Source organism: Chlamydotis macqueenii, chromosome W (genome assembly GCF_036417535.1).
Source record: "Chlamydotis macqueenii isolate bChlMac1 chromosome W, bChlMac1.mat, whole genome shotgun sequence".
Lineage (NCBI taxonomy): Eukaryota > Metazoa > Chordata > Aves > Otidiformes > Otididae > Chlamydotis > Chlamydotis macqueenii.
This window is the reverse complement of record NC_141592.1, coordinates 1,237,304-1,258,538: the sequence shown is the minus strand read 5'-3', so window position 1 is coordinate 1,258,538 and position 21,235 is coordinate 1,237,304. Positions and strand designations below refer to the sequence as shown.

General features: G+C 49.0%; 1 long non-coding RNA gene across 2 annotated transcripts in view; it reads left to right on the top strand.

Annotated features, from left to right (window-relative positions):
* The window catches only part of LOC147596523 (uncharacterized), a 50,167-nt gene extending 29,799 nt beyond the window's left edge, over nt 1-20,368 (top strand). For both annotated transcript variants that reach the window (XR_015261364.1, XR_015261365.1), the window contains one exon: nt 18,711-20,368. This is a non-coding gene — a long non-coding RNA (uncharacterized LOC147596523). The remainder of the gene's footprint in view (nt 1-18,710) is intronic.
* The last annotated feature ends 867 nt before the right edge of the window (nt 20,369-21,235 follow it).

Sequence of the window (21,235 nt, the reverse complement as noted above, 5' to 3'; positions counted from 1 at the left end):
GCCTCGAGAAATTCACACGTGTTTGATTTGACAGGTAGTTTATTTTTCTTCTTATTGTTTACTCAGGCCCTGGTCCAGGAAAAGGTATGTGAGCACTTGACTTAGTGCAAGCAGTGAAAGGTTTCATTAATTTTTAGGGCATGAGTTTCATGTTTAGAATAAGCACATCCTTGAGAAGGCTGGAGAAATGAGGGCTCTTTGTGCTGAGCAGCGTCCGGAGCCCGGCGTGCCAGAGCGTGTGAGGATGCACCGCCTCACCGGGACCTCCACCCGTGCTCTTACCTCCAAATTCGCCTCCCTCGGAAAGAAATTGTGTTGTGACCGGTGTTGCCTCTCCAGGATGGTTAGAGATTGTCACTTCTCCCATAGATAGATGATGTTGACCTTGCACTGATGAGCAAGCTCCGTCGTCTTCCCCACCACACCCACGTATTGGATCCCCAGCACCATCTGGGTGGATCTGTGGATCTTCTGCCCATCCGCAGGTTCCTCACTGATAGGACCAGTGTCAGAGCAGCATAGCACCACAGGGATCTGCAGAATGATCTCCATCAATAGCGCCGACAAGACGGCAACTTCTGCTATTTCTTTCTTTTTTTTCGCTTGGTGCCAGCGGGCAAAACTCTGGCCCAGCCATGGCCCCACCTCTGTGGTTTCTCCTCATCAGGAATGTGGTCATAGAATGGTTAGGGTTGGAAGAGACCTTCAAAGGTCATCTAGTCCAGCCCCCCTGCCAGGAGCAGGGACATCCCCTCCTAATTAATTTCAGGAAATCAGAGTGGTGTCTTAGGGTGTGAGGTGCCACGAAACATCCACGCAACACCAGCCAACTCCTCCATCATTTGGAAACAACAGCCGAGGCGTTTCTCAATCTGTGCACTTCTCAACCTATTTCTTCGCCCTTTTTTTTCTTGATGAGTCTCACACCTCCGACAGCGCCGTGCGTGCGCTCGGGTAGCGTTAGCCCTAGTTTTCATCGGTGTAAGTAGGGCAACCGAGTGGGGCCTGGCCTGGCGCTACTACCAGCCCCAGAGGACATAAGAAATTCTTGGAAAAGATTGCGCTGCAGCAAGAAGGAGAAAGAGCGAGGGGTGTGGGAGCAGGACAGGAGGTTGCAAAGGCAGGGGAAAAGATCTTGTGTTTTCTTTTGCTTCGGGGTCTGGAACAGGACTCCATTGCCCTGGAGGGAGGTGAGGGGAGAGGGAAGCGAAAGGTGGAAATAAGTGCGTGTTTGTGCCGAGGAGTGAATAGAGAGAGAGAAAAACTCAGCAGAAAGCAGAATTGCAAGGCAAATACGCTACGGGCTCTCGACATTAACTAGTCATTATTTACACACTCAGATATCTATGATCCGGTGCATGGACACAAAAGCTGTGGAAAATATCTCCATTTTCAAACAGAGTTTTAATTATTTGTAAAGACTTCAATTGTTCAACAGATAATGTCATGGATTGGTCCTCACAGTGTGAAGTGCAACCGTCCAGAACCCCCACAGTATTATAAATAGGCTTCGGAGCCGGGATTGATTGATGTTTGGCATCAAATCTATTCCTCTGAGCATGTATATTCCTTCTGTTCACCAGTTTCGTACAAATATACTTGGGCTGATTTTTTATTCAAATCTCCAATTTATGTAGGGTTTAAACTGTTAAATATTTAAAGCCTTTTTCATCTTTTTTTTTTTTTCCCCTCTTTTCTGTTAGAGGTAACTAAATCTTTTGCCTAACACAAACAAGACTCGGAGATTTAGCACATTCCTGCGGGGGAGAGAACGGGTTTATTAATTATATCGAGACTCAAATAATATGCTTCCTTGACACTAATGTTCCATCAGTTCCAACCACAAGTATCCTGTGGGATAGCTTTAAAGCCTTTATCAGGATCTAGATTACTGCATTTATGGCTCCATAGAAGAAAGAATTTAATGAACGGCGCTCCGAGTTTGAAAAGAGAATCTGAGATGGAGCGATATCGAGGTATAAAAGCGCTAACAATGAGGAGTTATTTCAGGAGGGTCTCTGGGACTCCGTAATGAAACATCAGATGAAAGTAAGTGTAATATACCTTTTCAAGGATCTACATAAATATCCAGGGCTCCTCGATGGAGGATTCGTCCTTGTTGCACCTTGTCTGCCTCTGACAGCGAGGATCTCAGAGGAGTTCTGTCTTTCAGGAAATTTCTCCTCCGAAGTCGTGTTTAAGTTTTCACTTCTCAAATCCATAGGCTCCGATAATTTTATTTTTGAATTTTTATGACATCAATAGTTTTGTTTCATCCGCCCTTTTTTCCCTACCCTGAGCTGATCTATTTACATACCATCACCCCTGTGGCTGTTACTCATTCATTTATGCATGCCTTTGTGTTGCAGTGGCACCCACGAACCGTAGCCAGGAGGCCAGACCCCATTATGTCTTATTTATTAATTTTGTATTACGGGAAAATGTAGAGACGGAGCTGAAGTAGTGCCCGCGTCGTGTAGTTTACCTACACGCATAGAAACCTAAAGATAAGAAATACACCACGGACCCAAGGCAGAGCTGATGAGTGGTGCGACGTGCCTGTCATGCCAAGGTCCTTCCGAAGCGTTCCTTACCGTCCAAGGAAAGCGGGAGTCCCCCACGGCTCGCGGTACCCCCGCATCGCTGCCGGCATCGGCAGAGCAGCGTGGCCGCGCGCTCGTGTGCCCATTCAACAACGCAAAACTCCTCTCTAAATCAGTAAATATGAGTTGTTTACGGCAAATAGAATACCATTGGAAATTCTCATTTTTGAACTTTTCACAGATAAAAAATACACAGCTTCTCCGTTACTGAAGGATCAACGTTACCCTAAATTAGTTCTGGGGTGCCCGTTAGGTTAGTAACATAAGAGAAGCGAAATAGATTCGAGCTGAAGAAAAGGTGGAGGAATGTTAGGGAGGAAATCCAGCTGCGGGTTTTGAAATTCTTGCTAAAAGCAGACTCCTGGGCTCCCACTTTGGCATTCAGATAATTGGCTTGAGTTTCACAAGTGCTGAGAATTGAAGGCGCCTGAGAACTGCTGCCCTTTGATGGATACCAGACTGTCACCGGGTGTCTGGCCCTGCCTTCAAACTCCTTACTTACCATCGAGAAATCGCGGCGTTATTTAGTGCCCCAAACACATCTCGAACTTCAGTTGTACGAGTGTAGGTGTCTCAGGCTCAGCTTTTCTGCGTGCGTGAAACCCGTGCGAGGTCAGCTAACTGCTCGGTAACCAACAGTAGATGTTCCAGTGCTCAGCGGAAGCTGAAACTAGGAATTAATTTATATATCGTAGCGTTTGACAAACCTCAGCTCCTGATGTCTCACGCTCAGCCGTACTTTATAGGCACATCTGTTAGTTTAAAGCATTTTCCGTTTATTGAAGAAGCCTTTACAAAGACAAAACAGATGATGAAAATCTCATCTGTCAAAACTGTTATTAAAACCGGTAACAGTGTGAGGTTTTGTTTAAATTGAAAGCATCATTTATTTTTTATCAAACATTTTATAAACAATAACATTTGAGAAGGATTTGGGGGACCTGGAGAGCCCTCAACAAAACGCAGCTCGTTATGTTGCTTTGTTTAATGGGCTGCTCAGAGATAAGCGGGGGATGCTTTCCATTACCTCAATGGGAGGTACGGTAGCTGGTGTGACCAGAGAGGTGGAAGAATCACCTGTGCACAAAGGCACATTCATCAGTCGCAAAGAGAGCGGGGAATATCCGGTGGCTGGGAAGCGTTCCTGTCAAGTAAGAAGGAAAATGGGGAGGGGCGGATTCTCGGACCTCTGCTTTTGAAGCTCGGTCCAGTTGAGAGCCCTGGAAACGTTCAAGGCCAGGCCGGATGAGGGTCTGAGCACCTGATCTGGTTGGAGATGTCCCTGCTCCTTGCAGGGGGGTTGGACTGGGTGGGCTTTGAAGGTCCCTTCCCACCCAAACCGTTCCATGATTCTATGATTCTAAGTGTGCAATTTAATTATCACAGTGAAAGGTGATGATGAAGAAGGAGAGATCTGCTGTCCCTCTCCAGAAGAGTGGATTGTGGTTACGGCCAGGGAATGGAGGGGGAAATCCAACTCAAGACGTCCGAGTGAAGCTGGCCATCCTGAGACTGCTGTGAAGGTACCAGGTAGATCGGCCAGTAGCAGTTTCTAACGTGGCAGAGCTGCTCACTTAAAGTGCACGGCCAAACCAAGAATGATCTCACCTGGGCAGATCTCTGCAGGTCATCGCAGATTTCCGAAGAGCAGTTCAAATTAGTCTTTTGTCATTTCAGATCGTTTGGGCATTTCCACCTGCTCGTTATTTCTCTTGTTAAAATACACGTGAGGTTTCTAGACCAAGTCAACTCTGAAATTCAGAAATTCCAAATCTTCAAAACCTCTGGAAAAAGAACAAAATTCTGGCATTTTTTTCTTAAACTCTTTTTTTGAAATACGAGCAGGTCACGCTTCTGTAAAACAGAAGTGCCTTTCCCAGCCCAATCTGGGACAAGTTCCTCAGGGTAGGTGATGGGTTTTAGGCGGAAGGTACCGCGCTAACGTCGTAAATCCTGCCTTTCCTGCAGGATTGCTAAATGGGGTTTAAATGAGTCAAAACAAGGTTCACAGAACAACTTTTACATTGCAGAAAACTAAGCGAAAGCACATTTACAAACAAAGCAATTGACTTTGTGGATCATTTGAATCCCTGGGCTGCTGTTCCAAACATTTATGGTTGAATTAAACTAATGATGGGAAGATCTCAGAGGATTCAGGCTGGCAAGTGGGAATGGTGTTTTCCAAAACATTCAGCATTAACCTAACTCCGCTCCGTTGAAGTAGAACTCCCGTTGACTTCGATGGGAGCGGAGTCGCACCACCGCTGCAGGCGCCTGCAGGAAGAGCAGAGATTCCCTTTGAACAGCCCTGCGAGCCCTCCCGCAGCGCTCCCCGCGCTCCGTGCTGGAAAAGCCACCGGCAGCCCCCGGAGCAGCGCTGCGTGCCTGTCTTGGTGCCTAGATTCGGAAAACAGGGATGCTTGGGATCCAGCTGCTCCCGTGTGGTTTCCTTCTATTGTTTTGCCGTACAAAGAACAACAACAACAAAAAAAACCCGCCCTCAAAGTTTAGATATTTATGGCAAACTATCTGTTCTTTTTCAAGGCATCCATGATTTGAGATGAGCCCACCCCTCCCTCTGTGGAACGTGGACTTTTCGTGCTTTCTCTCCATTTACGGTTATTGCCTTGTAAACGTGCAGCAGGCAGAAGTGATCATTTGCATATCTCCGAGAATTAGCCAGAAAGCTTCTCTCCCCAGAAGTGATTTATACCTCAGCCGTCACAATGGAGCGCCTGCTCCGGTCTGAAATGCCCGTTTAAACCGTACGCCCCCGTCTCCGACCTGGAAGGCAGAGCTGATTAAGATAGGCGCAGAAAACACGCAGTTATGAAGCAGAGATTAGCTGGGGATCAAGTGGCGATAAAGGAGCAGCAGCAAGATAAATACTGGAGGAGAGCTCTATCCATTAACCAGACAAGGGCTTACATTAGAATATTTTATCTAATCCTACTCCAAACTTTGGAATTTACATTCAAAATACTTCTGCTTTACGAAACCAAAACCTGATCTGTGGGGTTTTGCAAGATCCAAGGTGCTTAGTTTACCTCGTAGCGCACGTAGAAATTTGATTTTTCCAAAACGAAGGAAACTGCTGCCGTGGGACATCGTCCCCTTTGGTGCAAAAGTTGGAACGTAATGGCGGGTAGAGACTAGGAAGCTGGGAATTCACTTAAACCGCCGTTTCCAAAGCTGGTCATTAATGGCTTTCAAAGCTGCTCTTCAATCTCTTTCTTTCTCTCTGGTTTTTGGAAAAGCGCGTGTGATACTAGCTCATGTGAGAGGCCACGTCTGAGGTACGGAGAGTTCGCGTGTGACTCAGGTTAACGGGGTCTTGGCTTGGCCCGTGCAGAATGCTCCAGGAAACAAAACATGGCCTTGTCCCTCCGCTGGGGCATCCGCGCACTTGGATGGCGCTTGCGTTGACTTTGGAGCGGGGCGGAGTCGTCCAGATGGACGGGCTGAAGGTCTCGGAGCAGCCCCAGCCATTTGTTGCAGAAGAAGGCAGGTGTCAGACGTACCCCGAGACAGGGTTCAGCCGCTCTCCACTGCGCTAGGGCTTGCCAAGGGTAATGCTCTTCATCAGGAAGAGCTCCTTCCACTGAGCTTTTGCCTCATTAACTCGTCAATTAGCTCGGCAGCTAAGTAGAGGTGTCCTATTTGGTTATTCTGGAAAAGACCCAAACACCATTTGGGGTGTGAGCAGTTACAGGCATGAGCCAGTTTGCTTGTGTAAGGAAATTTTGGTGTATTCTGGTTATTTCAAAGTCACCCTCATCACGAGCTGGAAAAGGTTAACTAAAGTGATGTATTTTGCAAACCCAAACGGCATGGTTACACTTGTTATAAAAGCGTTTGAGGAGAAAAGGAATAGACCAGGAGAAGTGGAATAGACCACCGTTCTGCCTCCTTACCCGGTGATCCAGCCGGCAGCCTCTTTAGAGTTACCCAGCCATGCGGTTGGGATCCCACCTTTACATCCTCCAGCTGCGCTCGGAAAAAAGAACCTCATCTTAGGTCACCTGTGTGCTTTTACACCTTTCTTGGGTTCCCTCCAGCTTCACTAAGGTGCAGATTTTCTTCACGTGTCCTTTACCTGAGGTGATGTTCTTTCTCCATGTAACTCAAAGGAAGACTCAGAGCTCTTCCCATTGCACCGCTGACCACTGTGGTGCACTGTGGTTTGGGATGATTGACGCTCTTTGTGGTATGTTCTGACGCTCTTTGTGGTATGTTCTGTCTAAGAAAGGTGGCATCAAAGACCAGCTGATGTCCTCTTTTGGAGGAAAAAGCACAAGACTGACACGATCTGCAATGAATCTTCTGCTCTGCGCTCCTTGCCCGTGCTGAGTAGAGAGCGTGCGGTGAAGTGCTGGAGTTCTTCTGGCGTATCCCGGTCCCGCTGTGGAGCCAGCTGAGAGAGGAAGGAGCTTTCAGGACTAATATTTCACTTGACTCTTCGCACAGTGGTATGACTCACTCGAACGCATTTGTTCACATGAAGTTCAGCTTTTTCGTTTTCAAAAAGCAAAGGCGATTTCCCGTTGCTTTCTCCCACCTGCCAAAGCACGCTTCCTAAATCTAAGTCTGGAGCCTCAGTCAACAATTTAAACATCTCGTTAAAATTCCAGCGAGCGAGGACAGAACGTGCCAACGAGGCTTCTCTTACCAGCTCCGGAGCGCTTCACGAGCCTTTAACGACATGACGTGGTGGGTTTACGCCTTTAGCGGAGCCCAGTGAAAGGAGGAGCAACGCACCGGAATTTTCTCGCGTAATAGTTTGCAAATCTTTTTGTAGCAAGCCTGTCTCGTGAGCTGTGAAAAGAGCGCTGGGCAAGGAAGGGTCTTCACCTTTAAAGATCTGCAGAGCATTCTTCTTTTCCTTGTCCTGCCACCCCGCACTCCTCCACTCTCGCAGTCTCTGTAATTAATCCTGATTGCTCTGGTTTCACAGTTTTGCACTTTAATGGTTAAAGTCGCCTCTCCTAGCCTTTACAACGCAAATCCACATGTTTCTTGGCTACTTTTCAGCTGCTGATGGTGGCCATCCACAGCTTGGATGAAGTTATGCAATCTCGCCAACGCTTAATTGACCGTGATCTGAAAAGCTGCTGCATTGTTCGGTTTTAGAAGCGTGGCCTCAACACGAGAGCCCTGCCTTCGCGCGGAGTGCCGGTTTCTGCTGAGAAGGAGCTTCCAGCGGAGGTTTGCCAGCGCCCCTCGGATACACGGAGATATTTTGTCTGCTGAAGAGATCCGGTACGTAGAAGCTGAGCACGGTTGTGGCACGGAGCCTTCCCTCATCCACACAGAGCTTCGCTCCCACCTGTCTTTCTTAATTACGGTGACCGCTGGAGGCTGCTAGGTCTGCCTGTGATGCCAGCTCCGGCGTGCTTTTTCTCTCCTTGCCGATCTGCTCTGCCAGGTTATCGCTGACCCGCTGGACTCGGCTGCTGCTGACTGACAGACTTTGATTTTTAGCAGGCAGCAAAAAATCTCTCACCTCCCGAGCTGTATTTTTTTCGGTAAGAATTCATTTTTGATCTCTTGGTTCTACACCACTTTCTGTTGCTAAAATTTGTGGTGGGTTTTAGGCAGTGACAGACCGTTCAATATACCGAGCAACAATTTCCCCGGATTTAAGGAGATCCAAGAGACCCCTGGCTTTTCATCACAATTTCCAAGGCTGTGGTGCTGCTGTTTAATATGATTGGGGCGGCGTTTGGATTCGTTTCCCAAAGGCACGATGCACTGTGCTTCGGACGCTCTGGAGAACAGGACGCCCTTGGAACAGGTTGGGGGACGTGCACTGGCTAATGATGTGTTTTAACCGGTTTGTGAAGCTAAGGCCAACTCACGGTGCCCACGCCTTGCTGCTTGTGAGCGGTCACTGTCGCTCACCCCTTCCTTTTCATCCCTACCCTGTCTCTAGAGTCTAGAGGCAGATCTACGCGATGCCAATCTCCCGGCTGTGGAAGCCCTGCAGTAAGGCAGGGCATCTCTGAACGCAAGGAAACCTGGCTGGCTGCCGGCTCCGTCTAGAGCGCCGAGAGGAGACAGGACTTTCCCTGGGAGCCACAGGCAAGGAAAGCGTATTTTCTGGTCTTCTGCTACTTCACATGAATCGCGCGTTCTATCAAAAGACGTGATATGATCCCTATTTTAGGAAGCAGGCTATTGCATCCGAGCAGCGTGGCTTCGCAGAACATCCTTGGCTGCTAGGCACCACCTTGCCTCCAGAGCAGGAAGGGGCTGTGTTCTCTACCCATAAATCTCGTCCAACTTTAGTGCTCAACTTCTGGTTTCTCAGTATCGCGTTTGGCTGCCTCCTACTTCTGACTTTCTATCCTTAGCACAATTCACAGGCTTGCAGCTATCTCACTCTTCTTGCTCTCTAATCTTAGCGCCGCTTCTAACTATAGAGTCGCTTCGAGCTTCAGGGTCTCTCACTTTTGTTCAGGCTCTTTCTGGTACGCGGCCAAGTAGGTGAAAGACTGGAGAAGGGGGAAGGAGAGAGCTAGCACTGCTTTCAGATGTTGCGGGCTGGAGCTAAACCCGTCTCAGTAGCCATCGTTGGTTTTTTGACACTTCCCTGAGACGTGCAGAAGGGTTTGGTCAGGAGAAGATGTCTACTCCTGCCTTGCTGCTACCTGAACACGCTGACATTGTGTCCACGCTAGCAGTGTTCCCCGCTCTCTGGAAATTTTCCCAAGACTGCGCAGTTATCATTTTTCGTAAAGATCCGCTTAAGCAAATTTCATCTGTGTTCTGGATCTGGCTCGTCGTAGCCAGCTTGGCTGATTTTGTAAGCCGCAAGCTGCTCCTCTGTCAAGCGTCTTCCTGCTGTATCTCTATTTGTACGGAAGGGTGACTGTAGGGGTTGTATCAGCTTTCCTGAGTGCTCCATCAAATGAAGGCTTCATATGTGGCTTTCTCTTCCACGTGTTTCATATGCAGACTGAAAAAAAAAAAGGTACATTGTCTTGATTTTTCTGATATTTTCCAATGTCTACTTTTCATATCAAAATAACAAAAAGAACCCTTCCCTCATCAAATGGCTACCTCATCATATGGGATGTACTGGTATGGGCAGCATTGACTCGCCTCAAAAGAGAGAACTGAGATTCAAGGTGAGACTCCTTGGTATGAAGAACCTCAGCCAGAGCCTGGAGGAAGGTGATGGCACAAAAGTGGCAGAAAGATTTCCTTGCTGATCTTCCTCTTCTAAAGTAGGATAGCAAATGAGTTGTGTGCTCTCTTTTCCTGGAGAAGAAAAGTCAACTGAGGTCAAAGTACGTGGGATCAGCTGAAGTGACACCTCTTACCTCCCATCTTGGGCCAGTTGAAGAAGGAAACTCCCAGCAAGAGCCACTGATGGGCTCAAGAGCAGAGCAGCCCCAGCTGGCAAGGAGACAAACCCAACCTGGTCAGGGAGAAGATCATCACAGCAACGAGGGGGTCTGCCTGCTCAAGATGGCTGAGGAAGAGCTCTTGGATGACAGAAGATACAGAACAAGGAGTGCCTGTGGCCTGGAAGCACAAGGCATCTGAATTAAGGTTACATCCTAACACAGTTCTGCAAGCTGCATGGTTTTTTTTCAGATTGTAAAAATATATATGAAGACATACTGTTTCTTGAGCACTTCCAGGAGCACAGAAGGAGTCAAGTAGGTTGGCTTGATGAATAAAGTAAAGCAATTGAGAAATACTGTCTCTCAAATAACCAGAAGGACCTCAAGACATCTTCAAGTCATTAAAAATGAAGTAAACATCTTCGTGGCTTGCTTGTACTTACCTGAATTGTGATCCACGAGAGGAGGTGGATTTGGCAAAGAGCAATGTGGATACAGTATGGATAATTCAACTCGTTTGATATTGAGAGGAATGTTACGTGAGGTGCTCCAAAGCACTCGAGCAAAGGCCTGTCCCTCATAATGTGCCCATAGAAGAAAGAATCACCGGTTGAGGAGTATTTCTTGACACAGTATTGATCGTAGTTTGGAAAGAATGACAGATATTTGGAGATAACTGAAATGGGAGTAAAAGCGAAAATCTTTGTATGGTCCCATGTGGTCGGATTTATCACGGCTGTCATTGCCTCGGTGAAAATTAGTTGGTTTAGTCTAAGAAAATCCAGATTCTCTCTAGAATTGATGGAGAGAGATTGGACTCCTGAGAGGTGATTTGTCCTGACCTAAGACTACTCCTGAGAACAGACCTAATTAATTCCCCTCTTCCTGAGGTGCTCACCTCTCCCATTCCCAGCAAGAGCCGAGAGGAGTGGCTCAGCCCGGACGCCCGGCTCCCGGGTGACTAAAGTTGGGTGCAACGGCTCCCGTCTGCAGATGGGTGAGGTGAGGAGGACACGCTGTCAGCTGCACCAGGAGGCAGGGAGACCAGCCCTTGACATTACTGCAGGCTGAGTAAAGCCGCCTTTGATTTGGCAGAGCCGGGTTTCGTCTCCTTCGTTCTGCACTCCAGTTATTTGCTACTTTTATCGTTTCCACAGGCGTTTATCCCTGTTCCAGTCACTGAGATGACGTTTGCACCGGCATGATTCATCCTGTCGATTCCTGTCTCAAGTTAGATTCCAGCGAGGTTTATTTTGGGAGCGGTGGATGCCTACCTACCAGGAATATGGAGGTGCAGGAGAAACCAGTCTTGTGCCAACTGCAAAGACAGCGAAAGTTTGAGTTTCGCGTCGCTAGGGAGCCAAAGTGATGGTCAGGCATAAAACAGATGGGCTTTCTGCTCCGCGTTGAATAGCCTGCGTATAAATCCGTGTTCTTCACCTCCAGAGGTTGCAATATTTGGTTGCAATAACCAAATAAACACTCTAAGAGCTCCGTCTGTCACCCTTGGTGGACAGCCGTAGTTCTTCTCTTGAAAAGGCAGATCCCGAGTAACCTGTGGTCATTGCGGTCTCCGACTGGAAGACCTATTCCTCTCTGCAGGGGATGAATGCTCGGGTATTCCCAGGAAGTTACGGGGGGAAACAATGCTGGGGAGAGAGGAAAAGCAAGAGCGTGCAGGGTGGTCCAAGCTAATGATCAGAGAGTGACCTAGGAGAAGATGACGTCTTTTAGGTCCTGCTGCAATGGCATCTCATATTTTTATTCTGCAACTGTACATATGTGAAATACGTAACAAAATACCAGGAATTTATGGAAAATATATGCGTGGTCTTTGGGCCAGGAGCTGGGACACCCTCTGCGATGTGGCTGAGCGGGAGCCTACAGCACAGGCTTGCTCTGCTCTTTTCCTCTGCTCCAGGGAAGTTTGTGCATTCCCGGTGGAGCAAACCAGCTTCGGGGAGCGTGACGCCGTCGCTCCCACAGCCCACCCCGGAGCAGCTCACGGGCCCGCAGCAGGGCAGCCCGGGGCCGGTGGGAGCCCCGGGAGGGGATGGCAGCCCGTCGGGGCGGGAGTATGGAGCTGGAGGCCACTCGTTGAATCCGTTACATCTTCTCTTTCCCCTTTTTATCCTTGCAGCCCTCCTCATTCCTAATTTTTATGTTGTCTTTCGAGACCACAACTTGTCCAGGCAGGGGTACTCTCATCTCAGCTAGCTGTGAAGCACGGAGCTCACACAGCGATGAATCACATCACTTCTTCGCTTCTTCACAGCGCCCTTCAAATTTCAGCAACCCTCGGGAGGTTCCCGACGTGCAGGCAGACAGGTATTGTCCTCTTTTTCCAGCTAAGGAAACGAAGGCACTGGTCACCGTTTTCCCAGCGTAGGCACTAATTCCGTGTCCTGTCATCTAAATCTTGCGGCTAAATGCCTAAAGATGGGATGACCCGTTGCGGTGCAAGCTCTCTTATTGCACAAAGCGTCTCCTGCTTGCCGCCGAAAACCCAGATCGGCGCGTTCGGCCAGTTGCCTAACTGGAGAGATGGAGTGGGGAGCGTGTGGTGTTTTACAATCGTCTTGCAATGAATAAATCTGAGCAAACACAATTCGTTATTGCGAAATGTTTCCTTGTTTGTTTTTCCATTTCAGTGTGTGGTGGGAAACCGCTATTAAAATAATAATAATAATAATAATAATGATAGTAATAATATTAACTTTACTGTATTTACTCAGTAGCTCCAGTGCTACCAGACTGCATCGCCTGGGAGGAAATGCCGTGTTCAGACTCAGCTAGAAGCCTCATGAAAACTGCAGCTAGCCTTTTTACAATAAAATATCCCTGCAATACTCGTTAGCGTGCAACGCGCAGCTGAATCTTTGATGAAGGAGCTATTGTGCGCTCGGGTTTACAGTAAACAGTTAAAGCTCTTAAAGCGAAGTCGAAGCAAGTGGAATATTTGCTTGGATTTGGCAAGAAGAAATATTGTAAATAATTCAAAGAGTGTAATTCGATTCTAGATTTTTCTGGGCTGTGTGGCATCTGGCCCTTCTGGGCTTGTTTTATTTAGGTTTGCTGCCTCCGTTACGTAACCGTTCTTTTTAGCCTGTAATTAAACTTCAAGGTCAAGCAGGAATTAAGCAGAGAGGAAGTTTGTGTAATGGAAACGGGTGAGGCTGGACTCCACCGCGTTACATCTCTTTCTCCTCGCTAACTCATCTGCTGGCAAGGGCGGGAGAGGGATGGACGGACCCAAAACCTCCTGTAGAGCCAGAAGACGAGGGCAGGCGGGCGTTGGCGTGCCAGCTGCGGGGCAGCACCGCTGCCCTGGCACACGGAGGGATGCTGCAGCTGGAGCGCGGGCTGCCGGAAGCTGCCGCGCCGCGATGTTACGTACAGAGGGCGTCTTGGCTGATTGTTGGCTCCTTTAGAGACTCGCTCTTTAAATAATGTACGTTTAGTTACATCCGCATCTGCCGCTCTGCGTGAAGCTGGTTTGTGCCCTGGGGTGGGATTTCACCCGCCCGTTGTTGCCGAGTATCCCTGGGTTCCTTGCGGACTGGTGGCACGCTCCCGAAGCAGAGCTCCGGGGAGCGGACGGATCCAGCGCGGGTGCCGAGGCTCCGCCCTGCGTCCTGGGCGTCAGCCTGCTCAAAGGTTTGGCCACCCGCTCTGCGTGCATCCCGCGGCGCTGAGCTAGCACCGTGGCGTGCGTGGTGCTTTGCGCAGAAGCTGTTACACCGTTTCTCATGGGGTGTCGCTGAAACCCGGCTCGCGTTCGAATTGCGTCTATTATTTTTGGAATTTTTTCCTTTAGAGCTCCTCAGGTGAATAGTGCTGTGTAAGTGCTGAGTGTTATTATTTATTAGGCACATATATTCCGTAATTACTTTGCAAATACGATCATTATATTTGAAGTTACAGAGTACTTCAAACATTAATTGCCACATAACTTGCAGATTTCAGATCTGATACACAAACCTAATCATCAGTCATTAAGTATTAAAGAAGAGAGCACTGGAAATATATTAAATTACTTCAGATCGCTGATTAAACCTAATCCTTGGAAATTCCTGAAAGCCTATTGAGGCACTGAGATTCACTTCCAAGTGACCATTGGGAATTTAAGCCTGGAGCACAGCGGGGTGCTTTCATTCTCAGGGACAGCGCAGTTCTCCGATCCTGGAAAACGCAGCTTTCCTGGAGCCCTGCCCCAGCCGGAGCCGCGTCTGACTGTGGTTCTCTTTGTGGCTGACTTCATGGCTCTGCTTTCTGCCCAAGCAGCAGTGTCTTCCTCTACAAATCATACACCTGTAGGAACCGTCAACGATAACGCTTATTCATCAGGACAGCGGTGAAGGAGAAATGGTGGGAAAGACACAGGAGACCAGTAGCAGACTGGAAGGGGCTTGGACCTGAATCTCATGGTTCCCGTGCCAGCGCCTTACTCGCCTTACACACCTTCTCCCGTGGTATCCCAGTAGTGCTCGGATAATAAAGCATGCTGGCTGCCATTAGCTGGGAAAACGGACAAATTCCGTTTCATCAGCCCAAGCGGTGACGCTCTCCCCCCACCCCACGCTCCTGATCTCCTCCGTTCCCTCCCCCGAGCAGCGGGTCCCTTCGCGGTGCAGCCTGCGGAGCAGAGGAGAGCATGCGGAACTGGGGGATGCTGGGCCCCGTTCCACGCTACCCCGGCGTCTCCGGGCTGGCATTCGGCAGCGGCAGCATGCGGCTCCGGGGAGGCGTTGGGTGCTGGATGGCTCCCCAGCGTCTGTCGTTGTGCTTGACGCCGTGCTCCCTTCCAGAGCGGTGGGCTGGAGTGACAAGACAAAGACACAGGCAGCCTGTGAAATCTCTCTCCTGCCTTTTTCAGACTCGCTGAAAATTCCTCCCTGCCTTCTCCGTGGTCACCGTGACATCTCCTCGGCGAGGACCTGCCTACGCCTGTGCTAAAACTGGTGGCGAGGCTTGTGTTCCCAGGCGCGGTCCCAGTCCCTGAGCGGGGGAGAAATGGAGAAACTCAGTCCTTTCCTGGAGTACTCCAAGGTTAATTAACAGTGAGAAACGATATTTTAAAGGCACGTGCTTATTTCATGGCCCTGTTTAGGAAAATGGTGATTTAAACTAGGTTTGTACTCTTCCACTCAATAATCTTTGTCAAACATCATGAAATAATGGCACATGTGTGTATATGCATCGATTTCAAAGTGTCAAATGCAGGCGTTTGCGCATGTTTGTGCGCCTGAGGAGAGAGGAAGGCCATCTCCCATGCACGTGGACGTGGGAGGTGCTGTGGAAGTCCTTCTTCAGCCCCGCTGAGCCCCTCCGCCGGGTGATGTGACTCAGTTTTCCTCCTCCCGCAACATCAACCAGCGAGATTTCCACCGCCCAGCCCTGGACCCCAGCGCCGGGCGGTTCGCCCCAACGTCCCCGAGCCTGGCAGGGTGGGACAGGGGCAGGGCAGCCTGAGTGTGGAAATTTTTCAACCCTGTTGTGCTTGACAGTGCTCGTACCCAGAACGGGAGGACGGTCCCGGGTCCAGGGCTCGTGCGAGGAAGACAAGAAGAGCACCTGTGATGTTACTGGGAGGACTTTCATTTAGCCAGGGGGAGTCAGGAGCTCTGTTCCACGCCTCTTTACATGCTGAGAGGTAAAGATAACAAAGCAAAATAAAATCATAGACTCACAGGATGGTTTGGGTGGGAAGGGACCTTCAAAGCCCACCCAGTCCAACCCCCTGCACAGAGCAGGGACATCTCCAACCACATCAGGTCGCTCAGAGCCCTGGCCAACCTGGCCTGGAATGTTTCCAGGGGTGGGGCACCCACCGCCTCTCTGGGCAACCTGGGCCAGCTCCTCACCACCCTCAGCGTAAAAAATGCAGGGGTTTGAACGTAAAAAAGCAACAGGAATTGGATATTCATAAATAAATAAAACACAATCTTAAGGCAGAGCCAGAGAAAAGCAGAGTTTTTAATTGCTGCAGATTGCAATCTGCTCATTATTTTAACTGTATAAAAGGCACAAGTCATCATTCACAAATTATCCGAGCAACCAGTTAAGGCTCTCGGTTTTCGTTGCTGGAATCGGCAGCACGAACCCCTCCGTTTCGTTGGGGAAATAATCAGGTTTCCGTTTACGACTTCCTTTCTCTGGCAATTGGTGTTACCAGCTCAAAGAAGGCAAGGATCCGTATTAGGCTTTTTTAAAGATTTCCACGCAAAGTAAAATTCAGTTATATTCCCTTTCCAGTAACTGAGAGAGCGCCCAGCGCCGCACCACGGGCGGCGGCGTGCGTGGGGGCCGTGGCTCTCCCCGCTTGCGCGGGGCAGCATCGGGACCCAGCCCGCCTCCACGCACCCGCGCCAGACCCGTGGACGACCAGTCGCAACCGAGGAGCGCAGGCGGCGTGCGCCGGCCGGGTCACTGCTCCCAGTTTGAGCCGCCTTCACTGCTGCCTGCTGCTACCGTGGCAGAACCAGTTTGGCCCAGTCCTGGGTCGAAGCTAGACTGGTATCTTCCTTTTGTGGCTCTCTCGGATGTGTTTCAGCGCTGACTTTTTCATTCCGCAGACGCCATACTGCCGCGGAGCAGGTTTCATCGCCAGAGGAAATGCCAAACGGGGAGACAAGCTGACACCCACAGGCCACTGCCGAAAGAAGTTGGCATCTGGGTCTCGCAGCTGCCAAACCTTCTCGACAAGTGGCCGCAGCAATCAGCTCCAGCGATGGAGCAAAGCGAGGAGGAGGAGGAGGCGAAGGGCATGTGGTGCACAATCAACGCTGCAATCAAAGGCAAGAGGCCGTGCCAGCTGGTTACTACACTTCCGTCCCCGTGCCAAAAGCACAAAATAATATTTAAAGAAAACACCGACAAAAGGCCGGCAGCTTGCGTGGCCCGTCACAGCGAGAGCGAAGGCTGAGGCGGCGGGCCACGTGCTCGCTGTGGCCAGGGGGCTCCGGGGCCCCTTTACGCCCCGTGCCAGCTCTTTTTAGGCTTCGGCACCGCTCGGAGAACTGCCGCTACTTTTGAAAGTCCAGATTGTGCCAGGAAAAAAGTCGAGATCTGTGTGACTGCATGGCTGAGAGCGTGGATATTGCGGCAGCGGCCGCGGAGGCAGAGATGGTTAATAGCGTAAGGCTGGCTATATCGTACAGATGTCAAGAGGCACCGGCTGGTTTTACTGCGTAACAAACATTTGAATGTGTCAAAATGGGGAAAAAATTCCCGTCATCCCCCGTACGAATTGTTTTACTGTGCTGACCGTTCTCTCTAGCTCTTTGGAAAATGTGGTTTTGGATGGGGAAGTGCAAAAGTGAAGCAGAGAGAAGAAAAAGTTCTGTGCTTTCTAATGATCACGTTGCAGAGCACGGCCACCGCCCGTGATGGTCTGCAGCTACCTTCACCTTGCCAAACGTAGCGTCTGCGCTGGCCAAATAGTAAAAAGGAGTCTGCAAGGACCTGGAGAGATCATCAAGCACACCCTCGTCCCCAGCCCAGCCTTGGTTCACGTCTAAGTTGTACTAAAGCAACTGGGGACGGCGCAGGTGCCTCACGTGTAGTTGAGAAGGGTCTGGAGCGCTTGTAACCGTTGTAAAAATAATCAGTGATAGCCATTTTGAAGAGGAACGTTCTCAGATGATGGCTTTAGAAGGGCTGCATCGCAAGACGCGATGAAAGGATGATGCGAAGATGCCTTTGGGCACTCATCCTGGAGTAGGAGCAGTTGAGTACAGGTGTTGAGATTTGGTGAAAGGTATTTGGTAAAGATTGAATTGCTTCATCGGCTTTTGATTGAATTGATTGCTTTTACGCTACTGCTGCGAACACGCAGCTCCAGAGTCACGAATTTATCATCTCGGTGCTCGGACGGTGCCAGATGCGAAGTCGCCCAGCTGATTGTACAAAAAGAGGCCGTTTTGCACAACCCAAATGCAAATGCTGTTCTTCCCAGCTCTATGAAATGAGGAGAATGACCACCAGAGCTTCGTCATGGCCTTGGGGGTGCTCCGGAAAGGGCCGTGGCCGCTTCGCCGCTGATTTACGGGGAGCAGAAGAGAAACCCTGTTGGAGCCAACAGTAGAAATGAGCTTTGGTTTTAAGAAAGATTGCAAAAAACCAGTCCAGATTTCAGCTGTTGCGTGTTAATACGTGGCCAGTGATCATACGACGTTAACGCAGCACATAAAGGCAAAATTTTGTTACATTTAGGCACAAAATCCGCTAGTTTCTGGTTAAAAAGGTATTATTTTTGCAAGGAGTTACCTCATTCTCTAATGTTACTTCTAGGAGTAAAATAAAAAAGCAAATCCAGCTTGGTTTTGCCAGCTCTGCTGGAAATCTATCTGCAAGCGCAGGACAGATACAGCAGATTTCACCCCTTTCTGTTTTAACCTTCCTTGAGTTTTCTAATATTTCTAATATTTCTAATTTCTAATATTTATTTGGAAGAAACTCCAGGAGTCAACCTGATTTTCTGATTTTGCACTCTTGAGCCTTTTTCATCTTTCTTCTCCATCCCCTTCCTCCTCTTCTCCCTTTTTTAAAAATTAGGAACACGTTGTAGAGAGCGAGCAGTAATTTCTCAGTGCAGCGCACGTGAAATTACACATATTACTGCTCTTATTAATAAAGTTCTGCATCACATTCCCTTCTCTTGCCTCCTCTTCCCAAACACGTCCCTGAGACGACAGATACGTTCCTAACCATTTCAAATAGATCAATAACATTCTAATTCTTTTTTTCCTGGGAGGTACGGGATCGTCTCTAATAGCCAAGACTCACGATCGCTGCTGTTTCAGAGGCTGCTTTTTGAAGAAGCCCTCCTGAAGAGCTGCTGAACTTCGTAGAAATGGCTGTTCCGAAGTCTGACCCTCTCCGTTCGGAGCCAAAGAGGAGAGTCCTGGTCTGGTGGTTGCCTTCATCTGCAGAACGTCTCCACTTGGACCGCACGCAAGAGCAGAGTTGTAAAAGCAGATATGTCCCGTGTGCTAAGGCTACCGAGGAGGAAGAGCTGTTTTCCCCTTAACCAACATCTCTCCCTTCTCTCTTCCTCTTGCGCACCCACTTCTTGCGATACCATGTGGAGCATGGAGCCTTCCTCGCTCCTGGCCGAGTCTCTTCCCAGCCTGAGCGCTCTGGGTGCCTGCCCCAGCTTGTGCTCTCCGGGGCGCTTCAGCTCCTTGAGACAAGGGTCGGTTCTTTGCCATCACCTCCCGCCTTTCCTGCGGCTTTTGCTATGTCTGAACACGGTTACTTAAAAACCTCTCCTTGCCCTTTGCTTTGTGCTTCTCGCTGCCTGTTTGCTAATATCTAGGATTCTTACCTCTCTTCTTTTCCTCTATATCGTGATCAACTCACCCCAGGTCTCAGTTGCTTTGGCCGCCCTTCAGCTCCGAGTAGGACCCTACACATCCTTGAGCTGCATTCCGTTCATGCTTTTTACCTCCCGCTTGTCTAGAGCCTTGGTGCTGGGTCAGTCTGGATTTCACAGCTAATTCTTCTCCTGAAGTTGTTTGACATTGAAGGTGACAAATTTGTGGAATTAAAAGATATTTTCTTTGGGGAAAGTCCTTCAAAGAGATATTGCACATACCCATCTTTCATTTATCTGTACTCAATGTATCACATTTCTTCCAAAGCTCTTGCAGTTCCTTGGCTCTGACTTCACCCATTGCACTTTCCAGTACAATTTCAGTCATTACCCATCTGAACGTCCACTTTGCTCATCACTACGAAGCATTCTCCTGGAACGCTGTGCTGGTGTTCCTGCTGGGAGTCATTAATTCATTCGCTTTCCTCCCCGTCAACATCCGCCATGGGACCACTGACCCATGATGAGGTTAAACCCATGACTTCTGGAGGGGACGTAGCTCTTTTTAAAATCCAGTCCAGGCCCTACACTCTTTTCTGGGACTTCTCCAGAAGGTACCTGTTGTGAATGTCTTCTCTGACATGGGCTATGGAAAACCTTTGCGTGAGACCAATTTCCATCTTCACTAATCTTGGCCAGTTTTCTGCTGGTAGACTGAAAGTAAAAATATCTGTAGTAGTCGCTATTGGAAGGAATGATAGCCATCTATACCCCATTATCGATCCTACATCTCCTCTTTGATGTTTTCTGGGTGCTTCTTGCCTCTGTTTCAGGAACGCATGAGTATAATTTCGGTGGATTTTAGGCGGCGTAGCCCTTAACTGTCAATGGTTGTGGTGCTTCACGAGAAAATTGAGCCTAGCAGAGTTGCTATGAAAAATGAGTGTAAAAATAAAGCCGGTCTCCCATATCTTAGAAACTGATAAGTACCGTTTGATGAACCAACCCCAAAATTGTCCTTATCATGATGAAATGGAAAAATAAGTCCTCTAAGAAAATGGTTTTTAGCAAGGCTTGGGATCCAGACCAAAACTGAATTCTGCGGCTTATGATTATCTCATTAATACGTCACCGAAACTGTCCTCAATATTGTAAATAATAATAAAGATAACAGAGCTGCGTATTTTGTGTACGCATTTTGAGTTTGACGTTGAGTTCTCGGTTGACACTTACCATTTGCATTTCAGAAAATGTTAATATCTGTAGTTATCAGATGATTTCTTCTGAATAAGTGACTCCAGCTGCTTCAGCTGATGCTTTGGAAGTCGTTGCTGCTCTGTTAAGATGTTCCCAGCTATGACAAACTGGGGACACAAAAGCGGAGAGCGAACCCACCTGTCCAAGTGTTCCTGGCGCTCTTCCAGGGAGTTTACGGCAGCCTGGCCGTTTTCGGAGCCGTGGCGGGGACAGCTGTGCTCCCTGCAGACACCGTTTTTGGCGGGGTAGGAGTGGAGTAACGTCTCTCTTCACAATCACCCGCTCTTAGGTCGTGTAGAGCTGTGACACTGATCCAATGTTGTGTACCTGGGAGACAAATCCCACAAATACATATTGTGTCAAGAGACCTCTGGTAGATCTTCTGGAAGGTAGTTTCAGGAAAGGTTGAGATGTACAATATTCTTAGCCTAAGGATGCAACCACAGGTCTCAGGAAACTCATTAATTTTGGTACTCAACGAGCAATTCACTGGGTTTTTCTCCTGCTAAAAATGCTTAGTCCCCCTCCCTCAGCCTCTCCCTCAACACTCAGGACTCCTAGATCCTCAATACCAGGTGACCAACCCCAGAAGTCCTGCTAAGCTGGCTCCTGTGACCCACTCCTCGTGGCTCCTTTCCGTACGCACCGGCCAAGAGATGGCCAAGAGGATTCCACGCAGGGTCATCCTCCCGCAGCTGCTGCTGTGG